Source organism: Gavia stellata, chromosome 7 (assembly GCF_030936135.1).
Source record: "Gavia stellata isolate bGavSte3 chromosome 7, bGavSte3.hap2, whole genome shotgun sequence".
NCBI classification, from domain to species: Eukaryota; Metazoa; Chordata; class Aves; order Gaviiformes; family Gaviidae; genus Gavia; species Gavia stellata.
The window spans coordinates 49,494,662-49,512,961 of NC_082600.1; positions in this window are offsets into that span (position 1 = coordinate 49,494,662).

The window sequence follows — 18,300 nt, forward strand, 5'->3', positions numbered from 1 at the left end:
AAAAGATGAACAGACAAACACAATGCTTTTTTTTTTTTTTGAGTAGTGTTGTGCAAGGGAATAAACCCACTCGTTATCAGTCCATTACAAAAAGGATACAATAGGGAGCTTCTGCAAAAGAGGTCTGACAACCAGATATTTTGAGAGTAAACAGGACTTCTATGTTTATTTTGTTTTCTACAGAATGAGAAGTAATTGCTAGGCCAAATACAAAATGCCCGTATTTTCCACTCTGCTCATCATCTCCATATAGATGAACATGGAGCCCCAAGTAAACCACAGAAATAGAAGAAGTTAGCTTGGATAAAAACCACAAAAAAACTTTGGCAAAGCTTCTGTACTTTGAAATCTCCCACTTCAGACAAATACAAGCAGTAGATGTATTTGGCAGTTTGCAGAATGGGGATGTGGGAGAAAGGAGAGGGGAGGAAAAAAAACCCAAACACAAAAGTTGTGTAACTGAACTGCACGCAGAAGATGTAAAACAAATCCTCTCTTTTCCACTACATCTTCAACATGAGGTGAAATGAGAGATGATCAGCCAAAGAAACATTGTGTATCTGCACAGTGCTTCTAATTTGACTAGTGCTCAGCTTCAGGAAACTCTTTCCACTCCCCAAACCATAATTAACTCTTTTACATGTAAGAGAACAGCTTTCCTCCCACCTGGGCAGCCCCATTTCACGCTGAGCTCACTTTGCTACCCCGCCTCCGCAGGGCCTTAACAGGTTCTGATCAACCACCATGAAGTCCTCGCAAGCCCTTGCTGTGCCACGGACACCACGTGCCCCACCGCCGAGGAAGTTAAAGGAGAAAACACCTCATTTTTAGGCACCGAAACAGGCGGTACTATCATTCTTGGTGCTATTCAAGAAATAAGTATGGTTGTTATTCCCCCACAAGCTAAATATAGTTTGCAGAGCTCTTTGTGGAACTGGAATATGGCTACAAGTGGAACTTTTTTGTCTTTAGACAACTCCTGGCTGTCTTTAGAGATGACAAAGCCCAGACAGCCTTTCATGGCATGAGCTTAACCTTGACTGTTGTTGCTTGAAAGGACAGCAATCTGTTGATTCTGTGGCTGTTCTGTTCCAATTTTTAAAAAAAAAAAAAATATAGTCATAACTTTTAGAAATTAAGAATAAATGTAAACTAATACAACCTAATCAGCAGGGTCTTCTGCGTGCACTTTGAAGTAACAGTTCATTTGATGTTGCCCACACATTTCCAATCTGCCAACAATTTCTCTATTGGCAATTGCAACCACATCAGAAATCAAAGGAAAAAAGCTACAGCACCTTGGAGAGCCGAGGGCAGGCTTTTCTCACAACACCCCAAAAGGTGTCCGGGAGGCAAAGCGTAAGTATAACGGATGTTTCTGTTGCAAAACAAGTGCTTGTGCCAAAGTTTGTCGTCTCCAAGTTCCAAAGCTGACAGTGTGAGGAGCTGAATGAGTGACAGCTCACTTCTCCCAGCAGTGCAGCACTATTTCTAGCTTAACAATTTTTACAGGGAAAACAGCATATATTTTTCAGAACTATAAAGTGCAATAGAAGTGTTGCTTTAGATCAGTTGTAGGCATTTAACAGGGCTAGAAAGCAGTGGTTAAAATGCCTGTGCTAGCCCACAAGCCTCCTCCTCCCACTATTTCAGGTGCCGTAAGTGCATATAAGTATCTTTCTCCCCAGCAATGAAATCATTTTATAAAGCTGCTTTTATATTAATTAGAGTTGGATTAAGTTGCAAGGGGAAAGCTTAAATTCAGAAATGTAAATTGGGGGAACAACCTTTGTGCCTTAATATACATATATTTAAAGTTTGTGTCGGAAATTCTTTGTCCTGTTCTGTGCAAGCCGTGAAACGCCACGATCAGGACGGTCTCTCCTGAGCTTGGGCTATGGATTTACCAGATTCATTGCACAGCAGCAGAACCGTGGCATTACGCAGGGCCCCACGACAAATTTCCTGAACACTTCTTACCAAGGGAATGTGCTTGTTTCTGCTCACGGAAACACACATGTTGTTTTCCTTAACCTCTGTTAAAGTCACCCGGACAGATAATAACAAGCTCTTGCCTGCGAAGAGCAGATAAGACACCCCTCTCCCCCATTTTCCCCCCAAGTCCACTCTGCAATCCCATGTCACTGTCAAGTCAACCTTACTTTAGGTTCTCATTGGGAATTTAAGACAAGATCTTCAGCTTTAGGACCAGATTCAGAGTCTTATTTTCATTTATTTAGGATTCAAAGATACAGGCACAGCAAACTGTTACTCTGAAGGCAGGCTAGCCACCAAATGGTACCCAAACATAACCGACCCTCATGTCACCAGAACTGGAAATGCCAAAGGCCGTGAGAAGGACCATCCTCTCCCCGTGCCCCCAGCCTATTTAAATGATGTTCAGAGTTTCATAAAGCTCGAAGTAACAGAGAACGTTTACGAGAAAACAGACTTTTGGCACAAGTAGTTTGCAGGTCCTGTGCACCTGAAGGTACAACAAAGCACCCAAACACTTCCATCAGACCAGATTTTCCTTTCACAGCAACTAGTTTCCACTGGAAGTTTTCCTCAAAGCAAGGCAGCCTTGTAAATACTGCTTCATTTTCGCAGGGAAGTTGCATTAGCCGCTTGTTGGCAATGTCCATGGCGTGCATTCTGCAGCGTCCAATTTTTTGGCTTTTTCTTGAGAGAAACTACCCTTGTGGCAAGAAAGGCATTAACATAGTTATGGGTTAGTAAGAAGCCCTCATGGTATTCAGGCTGTTTTAGCTATTGGGAATGAACAGCATTTAGGAAAATGCTGAGTACAGCAAGGAACAATTTTCCTCTTCAGTTTGCCATGAAAACTCTCATAGAATTACGCAGAAATATTCAGAAGCAGATACCGTCCTCCTAGAGGCCTTCAGTCCAAAGTCCCTCACATCTACAGTCTCCTCTTCCTAAGACTAAAGCGTCTTAGAAGACTACAAAATAAAACCTACTTGTAATAATCATAGTCCTATTATTTACCAACCACAGAACTAGAAAAAGAGAAGCAATCATTATTTTTCCCCCTTTTATACAGAGTGAAGGCAGACACCAGGGCGCAGCATGCTCTACCACCAAGCAACACACTCACCATTGATTATAAAAGGCACGAAGTCCTGGAGACTAAAGAGCAATGACTGAATAAGAGATACAGCCACACCAAGGTAATCTCTCACTGCCACATGCTGCAGCTGCCGGGGCAATGCTTTACGTGGCATCAGGGCATTTCAAACTGCTTGCCAGCTGATATATCCTAACACATTCCCCACTCTCATCTCGCTTAATGACCCTGCACGTCTTTTTTTGGCAAGGAGCTTGTCATAAGCAAGTCAGACAGATAGGTATTGCTCTTCCTTCCCTTCCAGCTGTCCTACCCCCTGGTCTTTTTTTTCCCCTCTTATCCTTGATTATCACCTCAAACCCCAGCTATCAAAACCATCTAAATCTTTAACGAGGGAGATAAAGACCTAGGTTTTACACATATTATGTGAGTGAGCAAACTCTTCCGAGCTGGAAGTCAATGTTCTCAACTGGGGGAGCGAAGCAGGACAATGAGTCAATCTGCCGACAATGTAATTTCATCCACTTGTAATTCGTTACATCTGAGTAAACACTTTTAGGATTAATCTAAATCTTTAAAGAGAAGACTCAAGCATGGAGACAAATCTTTTTCCAACACACACAGATACAGGCATTTATAAAAACATTACAGTCATCAAGCGAGGAATTTTTTATCGTTTGTTTTCTGTTAGCCATGAAAACCAACAGAGAAATCATTATAAAATGATTTCATGAAAAGACCTTTCCCTCCCAACAGACCATAATACATCTGACTGTCTGGAGGAAAAGCAAGATCAGGCAATATACCTAGATCTCTCTTTCTTTAGCTTATTCTTTCTTTAGTAGAGAGAGCAAGTTGGCAGCAATTCCTCCAAATTATTAAACTTCATGATAATCTTGGGCCAAACAAACAAAATGCCCATGGTAACTGAGATTTAACAAAAGAACAGACCATTTAAAATTCCTCTGATGCCTCCTCTGCAAGACTCAGAGCAACAGCCGCCAACGAAATGACGGGGCAGCAAAAACTACAACTGTCTTTGCTTCTTAGAGGAAGACTTGCAGCGACACTATTTCACACCAAATTCACGCCAAAAAGCCGCAAGTCAGAAAGTAACTTTAAACCAGATGGCAAGGGAGGGAAAGGGAGAGCAGAAAAATCACAGGATCCTCAATTCATCCAAACAAGCATTTCCCAGGTCTCCTGAACCAGAGCAGCAGAGAATGAGGGATTATCCAGATGTAAGTGATGTTTTGCCATTTAAACTTTTTTTAGTGGTAAAAAACCCAGACTCTTCATGAAGAAAGATATCCGCTTGCCCACTTTTCTCTCCCTATATGCTTTGTGCAGTTGTGACATTAATGACCATAAAATACACAAACTGGATACTGAAATGTGCACCAGGTTTTTTGGTAATGATTTTGGGCGTGGAAGAAGCATAATCTTCAGAAAAATCGCCCACTGTACTAGACCTACAGACCCATAATGAGCGGTTGCATCCTACCTCAGACACAAAAAATACGCAGAGAACCATCTAGATTCTTGTTAGCTGATTCTCCTTCTAGCCCAGTAAATCCTTAACAAAGTACGTGATTGGCAAAATCCTTGAATCGAGTTCAACTGCCAAGATCCGAAGAGACGGTTTCTGACAAAAATCCCTCATTTATTCACTACGCAGCCATGCTGAGAAGCGGAAAAGCAGCCCACAACCTGTAACTTCAAGTCTTTTAGGCCATTACAACTACATGGGCACATGCAGGAACTTAGTTTATATTCTAAGAAAACACAGACAGCACGTGCCACTGTTAAATTTACAACACATTTGGTCCCTCTTATAGCCCCAAATTGCTCAGCTTCTTAAAAATAAACAAGGTCTGCTTTTCAGAAGGAGAGAAGATGATCAAATTGAGATTTACTCAATAACTAATAAAGGTCCTTTCTGGTTAATGTTGATCGGAAGCTGTGTCTCAGATTTATGTTGGAAGGTATTGAAAGCAAGAGCGTAAAAAATTTGGGAGGCAGTCTGGGGCCCAGCCTGAAGGCTTGGTCCTTCCTACACCCTCAAACCTTTGGAAATCTGACTCATGATAATTTTAGTGCTTAATCCACAGCCCATCAAAAACAATAGGAATCTAAACATTGGTCTTAATACGGTTTGCATCAAACCCTGATACAGCAAGGAGAAATGCAGATACTTTCTCTGGTGAGCAGCCCCTCACATAAGGAACCGTGTATCTTCAGGTGAGCTCATGCTAGCACCAGGAGCGCAGCCTGTGCTGAGACATTCCCGGTTCAGGACGGCAAATGGAAGAGTGCAAGACCAGCCTTCAGGTCTGATAGCCTTGTCAGTAGGATTGATTCAAGCTGCAGACTTTAATAGATGGGTGGAAGAAGCCATCCTGTAATGCCACTTGTTTCGGAAATCCCACCGACAAACCAGCTCAGAAATTTCCCAAGGGGGGAACTCCAGTGAAGCTATGATCAGGGATCGCAGGCCACAAGCACACTCGGGGGGCCGTGCCCCTACCCCTCCGCACAAGGGCAGGACCCAGGCGGGAAGAAGGAGGGTGCTCCCCCAGCACCTCATTCGGCTGTGCCCCAGCTGCTGTCCCGTGGGGGAAGGAAAGGCGATTCCTCAAGCTCTCTGTGCAGGTTACGTGCCAGCTGGCAAACGCGGGACTTCAGCCAGCCAAAGCGCGTTACCGGCAGCCCCGTTGCTCACCTCCTGCCAGCCCCTGGCTGGCCCTGGCCCCTGCAGTGCCAAGCGCTGCCGGGGTCGTCTGCCCACCCCACACCTCCAGCCTGCCCCCCCACCCCACCCCAGAGCCCCGGGGCATCCCGAGCGGGCGCAGCCCCGGGCGGATGGGCCGCTCAGTCCTGCAAAACACTCCTTTCATCAAGAGCTCTTGGAGGATTACTAATAAGAGTAAAAATAATTATCTCCATTTTCTGGCTGAGGAAATGAAGTCGCAAAGCCAGCGGAGTGACTTACCCAGCTCTTCCACCTCCCAAGCCAGGATCTTAATCACCAAACAAAAACATCCCTCTAAGCTCCCTTAATGAAGCTTTTCAAATTATTCCACGGAGTTGGAGAGAACAAGGATTCATCTGATCTACCTCTCCTTTCCAAAGCTAATTCAGTACGAATAGGTGTCAATGTTTTTTATTATTATTCTTTTGCTGGGCTTCCCCACCATGAAGAGAGCAACTTGGTGCCCCATAAATAGTCTGGAGGTGCTCTACCGGCCTCGCCTATCCTTAATTAAACTTGATAGATTTTAACTATCGAGACAAAGTATGTCAAAGAAGTAACATCAACAGAATATGGGAAAACAGCACTCTCAATACAAAGTGTTGACGCTCTGGTATGCGCCCAGATATCCGACGATTTTACTGCTACTCTTTGACTACCCAGAACAAGATCTCACCTTCCCTATCTTCCTAGCACACACCCATCTCCACAAATGAGACCCCAGCATCCCTGCCTTCCTCCCCCCATCTTTTGCATATTCCCTCTTCAAATGGGACCCACATCACGCTTTTATTCATCGTGCATCTCAAACAAATTCACAAACAGATCTAACTCGGCTTTGATAGCACAGCCGTGTAACATTTGAAAAGAAACTCAGTGGTTTCCACTTAGTTATGCTTTGAGTTCCTGAGGTTAAAGCAAACCCGAAACTCAAAGTGAAACTCTGCTTAGAGTGAGAGGAAATATATGAGAAGAGGAGGGGGAAAAAACTTTTGCTTATATCCCACCATGGTCTGAGAAGCTTCTTTGTAATTCAGAAACCACTGCAACCCCCTTGGAGTTGATGGCCGGTTAGAAGCAAGACTGCTACTTCACATCTTTATGCGTGATAGTACAATTCCTCACAAAAAAAGGTAAGAAATCAGTAATGGCACAGAGCAAGCCAGTTCATTGTGAACCAGAGATCAGGTCATAGTAAAGAACATACAGAAAAAGAAATATCTTGTCATATAGGAGTAGCATCTAAGACATACAGGAGTAGCATCTAAGACAAAGTTATTTTGTTCTCTACCCCAGGTTTTCTGCGTTTTTTCAAAAACATTACTTAATTCTTTGGACTCACATCATTCAAAAAATGGAGAAAATTCTTATGGCTATTAAAAGGCGCCACATGTTTGCAAAACACTCTGAGATGCTTGGGTGGAGAATAGAGGAAAACACCTCATTAGAATCACTTAGCTGACCAGTACGAAGCTAGAGACAAATTCGAATTAGATGCACTAACAACTGATTTAATCTGGTTGAAACAAATCGTATTCCCTGTATAAGCAACTACCACACCAAAAACCTCGCTATGAAAGGCAAGAAGCAAAAACGTAGCGAAGTTTCAGAATCATACAACTGATGGACTGGATTGGGACTGAAAAAATACACTTACCTCTTTGGTTAAATAAGAACCCCATCTGATAGAGACGAGGAAGGGATAAGAGGGGAAAAAGTGGAGATGTATCACCATTTTCTGATTAACTGAAAGCGTTAGGGTTTTTTAGGCATTCCATAAAGTTGTATTCACGACAGCTACAGTAACTGTCCTTCCGAAATGAACTCAGTGCAGTGCTGTCCTAATCCACGGCAGCTGGCATAGATTTTTTAATCAGCAAGCTTATCTGCATCCCTTTTTTGAGTTTCGCCCACCAAGATGTAGCTCACTTCAGACAGCAGAGTTAAAATCACCATTGCTTTGTCTCCAATTCTGTAACAAGGCTTTACTCAAGCTGTTCCACTCTAAAAACCACAACTGATTTAATAGCAAAGTAGTACTCCAAGGAGCTCAGGCCCCCAGTTCAGTGGCCTATGTTATTCCCAGGCCAACCAGTCTTAAGCTCTGTTGACTACCGGAATGACTTTCAATCAGTACAGCTATATGGGAACAAGCCATAGCATGAAAACAACAAGAAAAAGATGACACACACATAAATAGTTATTTCCTTCCACCGTCGGGAATAGCATTTAATAGATGCACTAGTAAGTGCATCCTTACTGGAGAAAAACAGGCCAGAAATGCATCACTTGAATGACACAAGTATGAGTAAGCTATCAAACTTTTTGCTGTAGAAAAGGCCTTTGGATTGAATTGACAAATGTGTTTTCAAACCCGGAGACTAACTTAGCAGCTTCAACCTGTTTCAAATAACTCCCAAGTAGCATCTGCTGCAAAATTCAGGAAACACGTGTATTAACTCATTCAAAACAAGCTACATCACAGAATCACTGAGGTTGGAAAAGACCTGCAAGATCATCAAGACCAACCATCAACCCAACACCACCATGCCCACTAAACCATGTCCCGCAGTGCCACGTCCACACGTTTTTTTGAACACAACTGAACAGTCTGTAGAGATCACAGCAGTTTTGCTTAGCATATGGAGAAGCTGTTGGCTTGTATTTAAAAGGAGTAAAAGCCATAGCTGTTCAACAAGTAAACTGTTCATATTTGGTAGTTACATGAGCAGCAGAACTAAAACAGCCCTGCTCTCCCACATCACGCTCCCTTCCCAGTTTCACACATGCAGGAGGGGATAACCCCCACCAAGAGCCCTTCCTTCAGTGCGGGCTCTAAAAACATTTTCACAAAGCTCAGAGAAACTTTATCCTTTTAGTCCTTTCCTTCCTTGGTCAAATGTGGCAAAATTCACAAACTAATTAATAAAGCTACAAGAGGGGAACGGACAAGGGAGAGCCATAGGGATGCTTTCTTAAAGATGCCAGGCAGAAGCATGGAGGGGGGAGAACACAGTTTCAGAAGCAAAAAAGTCGTATCAGTCTAAATGTCATGACATGTTTAATTTTTTAGGAATGTTACTCAGAAAGCATGCAGAAGACACTTCAAAATCAAAGAAAACATCAGCAACTGCATTTTAGGAACTCTCTCTGCTGCAACTAGAACGACAATCTATCATCTTTGTGCCTTCTTGCACTTCATTTTGTTTTCACATCCTTGTTGTTGTTACTAAAAACATAAGTATACCCCACATTTTTAACCCTGGGGCTTCAAAACATAGCAGGTAAGCAGCCTGCTTATACATCACAGCCCACCCTCAGCCAGCTCTAGTATAACTGGGGTTTTGCTCAAATCCTCAGCACAATCTTCCATCCTCTGAGTTGCACTTAGCCCCATCTCGTGTAGTAAGAACGGGTTGTTATGCCCTACTGAATAAGCCCTGGAACCCAGCACATACTTGGTCAGTGTATATTTATGCTTGAATTCACATTAGCAGAAACAATGAGTACAAAAGGCCATACATTATGGGGAAAAAACCCCATAAATACTACAGGCGCCTAGAAAAGTCACATATGAAAACTGAACTCATTGAAAATGAGTTACCAAAAGGATACAATTCCAGTACTTACTTGTCTGCTACATCTAAGCCCTTGACGATGCATTCAAGTCCCATTCCTCCACTCTTTCCATAAGAATGGAAGTTACATCTACTTATTTCTCAAATAAAAGGTTAAATATCTCACCTATTCTGCGTCTGTAGTTGCTGGAAATTTAAGGAATTGAAATTCTTCCAAAAGGGATTGAGGAGTCTGTAAACACTACCTGTGCTGCAGCTGAACTTTGAAAGCGAACGTTGGAAGTCTTATCAGAGTCTCAGCTGACATCAGACAGCCCATTAAACACACTGCATCAAAATAATTACAAAGAATTTTATCTTGAAGGCTGAAGACAAATGCGAAACTGTCACCTTAACTCTGCTGTAAAACTGCCAAAAGGAAATATTGCTATTAAATTGACAGAGCAAAAAAGACTCCCATATGGGCTTGAGTGCGCTTGAACTTCCCTGCCCATCCTTGGCACTGCCAGCTTGCAGGTCCCGTCCAGGTAGAACCCAGCGCAACGCGCCATACCTGACCTGGCAGCTATTTCAATCAGATTCGGGACACCCCCCATCATAAACAGTCATGGAAAAATCCACCTCTGGAAAAGTTTCTTCCTAGCTTCACCAAAAAGCAGCTCTTTCTTTGACCCAAGTCGAAGAATTTTCCTCCCTCCAATATGCTATAGAAGTCCATGGCACCAAAATCTTCGCAAGAACGCCATACGTTGCCTACGAACTGTGTATCAAGAGCGTACATGGTCCTAGATTACTGTGAAATTTTCATTTACTTGGGATATGAAGTCTGCTTTTTCTTGTGTTTTGGAACACGAGAGAATCATGTTTTCTTTTTTTTAGTTCAGTACTTTGGTAGCGCTTTTAGGTTCATGAATCTCTTGCATGTTACAGCTAACAAGAAGTCGCAAACCTTCTGCGGGAATCTCTCAGCACTCTGCGCCCTATGTGACAGGTCAATCAATCACAATGGTCTCTCTTGGCTATAAAAAATATAAATAGCTTTAACAGGAGAAGCTGAATCTGAACAGCCAAAAAGAAGAACACAGTGATGATTCTCCACTTACCTACATAGCAATGCCATTAGATTTGGGTTGCTACCCCAGATCATGTTCTCAAACCTAACATCCTTCGCATGGCTGTAAAATAGCTGGCATAACTTACTGCACATATTTTCAGCTATAGGTCATTTTTTTGTTGCCAAAATGCTGACAAAGTTCTTCTCAGGGGTCAGAGGACAGGATTTTACCCCTAGCTAGGTGGTTTCCTCGTTTCAGGAAAGTCAATTTATCAGGAAAGCACAATGTCTTGTCTCCACTGATCTGCCTACACCATTAGGGACTAGTGCAAGGCTGGACCATGGCATCAGTTTTTAGAAAAAAGCTACGTAGCCTACACATCAGCTTCTGTGTCTTCTGCATGCTGCCTCACTGTGAAAGAAGATCTATGGGTATATGCATTAAATATGCATGCACATACAGCACTATATGCAAGATGTAAACAGCTCTTGCACACTGATCCAGGTACCGATGAGTTGTGCATAACTGAAACCTTTCATACCACAAAATTGCAGCATTGCCTATAAATACGCTCGGCACTTGTTGCTGACAAACAAAAAAATCCCTCTAGTCAAGACAGCCCACTTACATGAACAAACCATCATATGACTGGAAAAGGCAGAAAAAAAAAAATAGCAGCGCTTTGGACTATTCTTTTCAGCGTAGACAGCCAGGAGCTGCGTTGACTGGGGTCACTGCTGGCACGACGCGCGGCTGCGGCCGACGTCCCGCAGAGGAGAAGGCGGCAGGGGACCGGTTTGGCAGTTGAAGGAACCGAAAAGTAGATTATGTCCACGAAAATGGAAAGCACTGTAAATATTCCTGGGGCAGAGAGGCTCCGACTGCTTGTTGGGGAAACACGGGTGGCATCACCATGGGGGAGAGAGGCTGGAGGGAAGAGAGGAAGGGATGGAGCTACTCTTCACTTTTTTAAACAGGCGGCCTGCTACTCACGGCTTTTGTCTCCTCTTGCTGCGGCTACGTGCTAATTCAATTTATTCAGAGAAAGAGGGGAGAAAAATCTCTTTCCCTTCACCCCCGGTTTCAGAATTATTGTGTCTCCTGGGGGGAAGGGTTAGACCGAGGCATTTGGTTTGGAAATGACTCACTCGGCAGCGCGATGGAGCCGGAGGGTCTATTTTTAATATTTTTAAATGGAGAACTTACCCCGCTTTGCTTCGGAGGCACTGCCGGGCGAGGGGAGCCGGCTCAGCCCGCTGCCCGCCGCCCCCCCGGCAAACGTCCCCTCCGCGCCCCTCTGGTGCCAGCACCGCCGCCTCCGCGGGCAGCGCAGACCGCCGCCGGGAGCCCCGCGGCCGCGCAGCGCTCCCCGAGCGGGGGCCGGCGCCGCGCAGCGCCTCCCGCACTCACCCCGCCGGGCTGCGGGGCGGGCGGCTGCGGGGAGGGGGGGGGGGGGGGGGGGGGCCGATGGTCGCACCGCTCCGCTCCGCGCCCCTCCGCCGCCGGCCGCGCTGCCTCTCCGCCGCGGTCTGGCGAAATTTGCCACCACCCGGCCGGGATTTTACGCTCCCTGGCTGCCCGCCAGCCTTTATTTTTGCTGTCTGCCTCTTGCTGGCTCCTCCCAGCAGACACAAAAGGCGGCCGGGCCGGGCCGGGCCGGGCGGAGCGGGGGCAGCCGGAGCTGCCCGCCCCGGCCTCCCACCCCGCTGCGGGCTGGGGGAGGCCCGCCCCGTCCCGGCAGAGCGAGGAAGTTTAAATTCTTCTGACCTTTAGCGAAAGAGAGGGAAGGGAAAGGATGGAGGAGCTGCGGAGGCCCTTCCCGGGGCAGGGCCGCCTCCCCGGTCCCGGCGCTGCCGGGGGACCCGGGCGAGGGATGCCGGACCCGCCGCCGGCTCCTCGCAGGCCTCGGGGCGCGGAATTTGCCTTCGCACCGAGCTGCAGCTAAAGAAACGGGGCGTTACGGCCAATAAACCGTGCAGCGGCGGGGGAAGGGGATGTGCCGTTTGAAGATAGGGCTTACTCGATTTTGATCTGACGGTTCAAGGTTCCTCCGGCAGCCGCAGCCCCGCGCAGTTCAGCTGTCACAGCCTGCAGCAGGTATCGGGCAGGAAACTGCTGAAAAAAAAAAAGAAAAGACGGCTAATTCGGGGTCTTTAAGGAGATTAAAAAGCCGCAATTAGTTGCAATCAGCGAGCAATCGCACGGAACCGGTAATTCAAATGGTGACGCCGACTTTGGGAGAGGCTACTCGTTAATTTAAAGCGCTGGGCTTCTTCAGTGTTTAAAGGAGACAAACCAACTTCGTAAAATAGTATCGTTTTTCTCTAACTGCTTAAGAGGCTTTTGTGAATTAGTTTACGCGCAGTAGGGCTGATGCTTGGTAACCCAACGCTGCCTGTTAAGAGAATTCAAATCGTAACTTCACAACTGACTTGCATCTGGTCTTAGAGTGAGACGCTGCTCCGGAGCCGGTGTGTTAATCCATCAGCCCCCGCTGGGATCCTCTGGCACTTTTAAGTTGTCCTGTAGATATCCGCAGCAAGCTTAGATGAGAACACTTGCCGTATGTGTTTGTAGGAGAGGTATTCTCATGTCTCTCTTCCTCCTTTTCTATCTCTAGATGTGTAGGACAAAGATTCACTGAGGTACTGTGAACCTTACCTGCTGCCCGTTGCTACTACTAGTTATACAAATAGGATTTACTGTTATGAACGTGAAATCAGTACCTGGGGCTTGCAGACAGGACTTTACTGCAAGCTGTATGAACACATACAAAAACATGTCTCCTGTCCCAACTGATGTGGCATATGATGAGAGTTGATACCTATCCAGCACATAAAATTTTAGCGCGTCTGTTAATCCACTAACAATCAAAAGTGCCTATTGCCATTCATTCTGCACCAGCTTTTCAACAGTTATTAATTTTTCAGGGACAGTGGAGTGGAGTTTTAGTGGTGGTCTCAATCTGTGGCTCATGATATAGCCGGGAAGCGGCCACCACCATGGGTAGATTGACTGCAGAAACAAAGATGTGATTTATCATGGTTGAACTGTTCTCCATGGGCCAGCAAAGATCCTAAGGAATTTGCAGGTGAAGAGAATGGTGACCTGACATACCTGGGCAGGTGGCATGCTCCAGCTGAAAGAAATTCTCAGGTTTTCTAAAAAAAACCCATCATACAAGCTGGCATCTTTCCCCAAATTTTAACTCACATGGTTATGAATCAAAACTTGACAATGCGTTTCAGGTGTGGGACAAATACCTGCACATGCAGAGTTGTGGAACTCTGGGCTTAGGAGGGGGAAGCTGTTCGCCATACCCCTGTGGTTCTGCCTTCGGGAGTACCACCGAGGGACATCGTTGCCACAACACAGACTTACTGTGATCGTCCTGATGTATGGCTGGGCTCCCACTTGTGCGAGAAGAGGGAGGAAGGAGCTGAAGAGATCCCTGCCACCGCACCGGGAGGAAGGGGGAGGTCGTCTTTGATTTCCTCGTTAGGAAGAAGTGAGGCTTCTGTGGAAAGAAAAGAGTCCTTGTCACTGGGAGTGAGTTATCTTATGCAGGAGCATAGGCACTGGGAAGACTTTAATCTATGGCAAGGGCAGACAAGAAAGACAATTAGAAACATCAGCCCAGCAGAGAGAGAGAAAAGACCTAGGTGGAATTCATTTTACCTACCTTTAGCTATCTGAGATCATGCAAAACACACCTAGCTTTCAAAGGTAAGGTAAATCCTGCCCTAAAGCTTACCCGAGTGGAATAGGGTTGCAGTGAAAGGGATGTGAAGAGAAAAGAGTTATGTTTAGATTGACAGATGAGAAAAATGACCTTTAATGGCTCCTTTTTCCCTTTTGGCTTTGGTTAGAGCAAAAAGAGAAGAATATGGCTTCCAGAGAGAGCTCCTTGCCTTACACAGACAAGTGATAATTTACAGACGTCTGCTCTCAGCACTGAAGCCAGTACGTGGTGCAAATGGACTGCCGTGCGCTTTGTGTGAGAGGAATCGACTCCTCTGTGACCTTGTTTAAGTCTACAGCATCATCTCAGAGAACTGAAAAGCAGGCAAATTGACAACCTTAACGATGTTGCTACGGACATTTATGTAGTGGACGGATATGTGAAAAATAGCTTCAGCCTTAATTTTGTTTTTGACACTCTGCCTCAACACCACACATCCTCTCTGCAGCAGACTCTATAGCAAGACAGCCCTGAGCACACACACGTCCTGCTCTTGCACAGCCTGGTGTTCAATAAGTGCCAAACCACAAGAGTTGTGACTAACAGATGTGACCTTTTATCGGTTTGCTTTATCATGCACTTCATGATGGGATGAATCCACAACGTATCGCCTTCGCTTTGGCTGTGTGATCCAACAGGTCTTCAGCATCATCTGCTTCCCAGAAATGAGTTCTGGGAAAAGACCCACAGTGTGGTCTATGAGGAGGGCAGTGAGGAGAGTCTTCATTTCTGAAGAGCATTCCTAATTCTGGCACTAATTTTCAAAGAGCTGAGGGTTGCAGCTGACCCAGATTAAGAGGTCACTGTCCTTCGGTTTATTCTTGCCCTATTCACCAAAGATCTCTTCCCCTTTCCCTCTGCTGGGATAGCATGTCTCTGCTCCAGCTGTCCCATGAGAGAAAGAGAGAGAGAGCGTGTGCAAGCAAGCGAGAAAAAATTGACTTCAGCTAAAGTGGATGATTTTGACAACAAAGGATTAGGCAGCAACTACACGTGAAGTTACCTTGCAGATCCTAGCAAGGAGTGTGGGGCAGACAGCTGGGGATAAGCTGGGAGCGGCAACCTCCTATCCCAGCTCAGACAGTGAAGACAATTCTAGCAGTCCTCGGTGACATTGTGCAAATTATTTAACAATGAGGTTCACCTCTCTCTTGGGGTGAGAAAATTCCAGGTATCAGTGATGCTATGAATCTTAAACAACTCCTGCGAAGAGAACAAAAAAAAATCTTTTTTTCTTTAGTTTTCTTCTAATATTCATTTTTATGGTTTCAAGCTTGGGGAGGGGAGGGAAACACCTCCAAGCTGTGGGGTTGAGGGTACGTTATTCTATTAATTTTACAAGTCAAAGCTCTGGCACAAATGATAATCAGGAAACAAAATGTAATTCCACATGGAAAAATGCAGCTATACTACATCTGGCGAAAAATAATTCAAATCACAGCTATTCATTGGGAAGAAGGATTCGCAGAAGCTGTACTGCTGAAAGGGACCTAAAATAGCAGGAGAGCAGACAGTAAATTAGACATGCCTGTAATTTGAGATGACAGGAGGGGGAAAAAAGAAACAGAAACAAGAAAACAATAGGATAGTAGAGTTCATCAACAGAAACTGTAACAAAGGCCTCTGTTAGTGGTATTGTAGTGTAAACCCCCTGGAATACCGCATTCAGTCCTGAAGATCATCTCATCAAAAAGACATCTGCAGCCATAAAGGAATTAATTTTTAAAAGAAGTAGAAGTGACGAGGATTGATTTAGAGACGCTGTCATATGAGTTGAAAGAGCTACAATACAGATGTGCACGGCGTGTAGGACACAAAGCTACAAAAAGTAGGCACCGTGGGAGAACGACTATTTAGGTTTACAGAAGTGAGAGCAGTATTATTGCGAGGAAGGAGAAGCTAGGATGAAACAAGGCAAAAAAATTAGGATGAGTACTGTTACAATGGCTTGGCTCTAAGATCCACTGCCTGGTGGAGCAGTTGCTCCGGGAAACTTCTTGCGGTATTTTAAATAAGCACAACGCTAGTGTTTATTCCTTGGCCTACCAAGCACAGTGGGCTAGTTGATCTTTCACAGAGGAATTTTCCATCTCTAATTTCTGTGTTTCTAAAGCTTCCTCCTCTGTAGAGCACTGTTTGTCACGTCAGTGGCAAACCTCCGAGGAGAAGACAAACAAACTAGCCCACAGGGAGAGAAGATCTAAATGAAGAAAAGAACTAAAGCGTGTTTGTGTGTGATACTTTACAGTCACACCATAAATCATAGCCAAGCAAAGGCAGTGGCAACCAGTTTTCTCTATATTGACCGCTGCTAGAAACCATAATATAAATTGCCAAAGGACAAAAGCAAGCAGAATAGATCCTTCTTTCCACCCTCCTGCTTTAATTCTTCCCGTCCCTCTCCTGACTTCATTTGTCTCTCCAGCATCCCCATCCACTCCACCTCCCTCTTGTATTTCATCCCCAAGGTCAGGAAACTGCATGTTTAAATTCTTTACTTGGAATCCTATGCACCCATCCTAAACCCTCTCCAATCTAGTTTCTGTACTATAGGCATCAGAGTGGTATGTCCCATTTTCTAAACACCAGGTTTCGGGCAATCCTCAGAGCAGTTCCCATCTTCTCTGACCAGAGTCAGCCGTTTTTGAAACAGAAGGCTGTCCTCTTGCCTTTTGTTTTCCCTGATGGTCCTCTTGTGGTTTCTTCTACCTCCTTAATTGCTTCATCATTGTATCCTCCTTCAGCTTCCTAAGGAGGGCTTTTTCTTTCGGTCACTTTTCTTCTCCTTCATCTTGTCTCCAGGTAATTTCACACACACAATAACAGTTTCACTACCAGTGCATGGTTGTACTCTCTACTCCAGTCCTATCTCTTCCTTTTCCAGTTTACTGTACTATACTATAAATGCCCCCACCCCCCAAGCCCCCCCATACACATTTATTTGGGCATTGTTTTTAACTGAGACCTTTCTTTCTCTACGTCCTCATATTCAGGCAATGTCTAAATTTTGCAGATACTTTCTGTATGTCTTCTTTCAAATAATGTCCTTACTTATTCACCAAGCAGTATGTCTCAGCCTGACTTCAGTCACTTCATATAAAAATTCCTGTGATATCTTTTCCTCCAGCTTTCAAAAATATAATCTTCACTCATATCTATGCAGAACAGTGCTACAAATATCATTGCCCTCGCCTCTCACATTGAAAGCAATACCTTTTACTTTCCATCCCTCTCTTGGCCCGTCACTCTTTACTTAGCACCACAGCTCTCAGCCTGTCTTTGTATTACTGCAGTTTCTCACATCATAGTTTTGCCGAAATTAGCTGTGATTGCCACTGAAAAAGGCCATCTCATACTCACACTGGCTTTGGCCATTAACTCTGCCCAGCACTGTCCCTCCCTTGTGCCACCAAATATCTATTTGACTGCCCAGCGAACTGGATCAGGAAGATCATAGAATCATAGAATCGTGTAGGTTGGAAAAGACCTTTAAGATCATCAAGTCCAACTGTAAACCTAACCCTGCCAAGTCCCCCACTAAACCATGTCCCTTAGCACCTCATCCACACGTCTTTTGAATACCTCCAGGGATGGTGACTCAAGCACCGCCCTGGGCAGCCTGTTCCAATGTCTGATAACCCTTTCGGTGAAGAAATTTTTCCTAATATCCAGCCTAAACCTCCCCTGGCACAACTTGAGGCTATTTCCTCTTGTCCTATCACTTGTCACCGGGTTACAGAAATGACACCACCCTCACTCCCCACGGGGAACTTGACCTGACTCTGTTCTGTTGATAGCATTGGGAAAAGGCAATTGGACCCATTGTTATGTGAATCACACAGTGATACCAGCCTAAGAGCCCAGGAGAACCTCAGTGTGAGCCCTTAGTGTGAGGAAAGCCCTGAAAGCAGCACTGCAAGCTTCTCTGCCACGTGCTCTACCTTGTTGGGAGCCTGCTCCATGGGGCTCACTTTCAGATCATTTAGGATCTGTAGGCTGTGCCAGTAAAGAGGTCACGGCAGTAGGTCATTTTGGCAAGGTCACCAACGGCTCAGTCACCAGCTGTGGAGAGGTCTGATATTTCA